The sequence below is a fragment of the Schistocerca piceifrons genome, chromosome 5 (genome assembly GCF_021461385.2).
Source record: "Schistocerca piceifrons isolate TAMUIC-IGC-003096 chromosome 5, iqSchPice1.1, whole genome shotgun sequence".
Classification (NCBI taxonomy): domain Eukaryota; kingdom Metazoa; phylum Arthropoda; class Insecta; order Orthoptera; family Acrididae; genus Schistocerca; species Schistocerca piceifrons.
The window spans coordinates 648,786,676-648,788,044 of record NC_060142.1 but is presented as its reverse complement, the minus strand read 5'-3'; positions in this window follow the sequence as shown (position 1 = coordinate 648,788,044).

Below are 1,369 nucleotides of genomic sequence, written 5' to 3'. Positions count from 1 at the left end.
AGGACATAAAATGTAGACTGGCAATGGCAAGGAAAGCGTTTCTGAGGAAGAGAAATTTGTTAACATCAAATATAGATTTAAATGTCAGGAAGTCGTTTCTGAAAGTATTTGTATGGAGTGTAGCCATGTATGGAAGTGAAACATGGACGATAAGTAGTTTAGACAAGAAGAGAATAGAAGCTTTCGAAATGTGGTGCTACAAAAGTATGCTGAGGATTAGATGGGTAGACCACATAACTAACGAGGAGGCATTGAATAGAATTGGGGAGAAGAGGAGTTCGTGGCACAACTTCACTGGAAGAAGGGATGGGTTGGTAGGACATGTTCTGAGGCACCAAGGGATTATCAATTTTTAGTACTTGAGGTCAGCGTGGAGGGTAAAAATCGTAGAGGGAGACCAAGAGATGAATACACTAAGCAGATTCAGAAGGATGTAGGCTGCAGCAGGTACTGGGAGATGAAGGAGCTTGCACAGGATAGAGTAGCATGGAGAGCTGCATCAAACCAGTCTCAGGACTGAAGACCACAACACCAACAACACTTGGTATGTACTCGGACACTAAGGATGATCCATGTAACTGTACTTTCTTTCGCAAGCCCGTATTGACCATGCAAAACAAGCCTGATATTTTCTATTTTCGACAATAATGCATGCCTGCTTATTAGCTATATCTTGATGGAGCTTGATATAGCTTGACCCTCCTTTACCGGATTGTAGACATGTGTATGGATGTCCGGGAGTAGTATTCGGCTGAGTGCCTTAGCTGAACCTTTGACTTCCATCTCGGAAAACCGGGCCAGTATAGCACTGACGGTAGATTTACGAAACCACTTGGCGATTGATGTGCTCCGCGTTATCACGCCATTCCCCCCCCCCCCTCCCCATAGATAATGAAGAGTTGTCTCTTCAACACAGGACTCACCTTTGGGGAGTGCGATAATTCGATGCAAGGCACCACACTGCATTTAATGGCAGGATACCACAGATCATTGACTACCTTGAGGAGCTCCGTTTCCACGGCAGGAAGGCACGCTCTTAGAAAACAAACAGGGCCGCAGTACCCTCGTGCTGGGTTCTCGATCTTGGTGAACGATATTCGATCCTCTGAAGCGTCTGTGATATGGCACCACTAACCTGAGGCCCTTCACTAAAAGGATGGGAGAGGGAACTGCCACTAGCCATGAATTCACTATCATTACTACTACTACTACTACTACTAATACTGGGTTGAGCTGGCGATGCGGTCTGCTGTGTCATACACCTGCAGTTGCGCAGTACCTGCTGGTGGTGGGTGGGAAGAGCCAGGGCCGAGGTGCGGGTGTCGAGCCAGTGGAAACAGCCGGGCCCAGTTGCAGGCGTGGCGTAGCA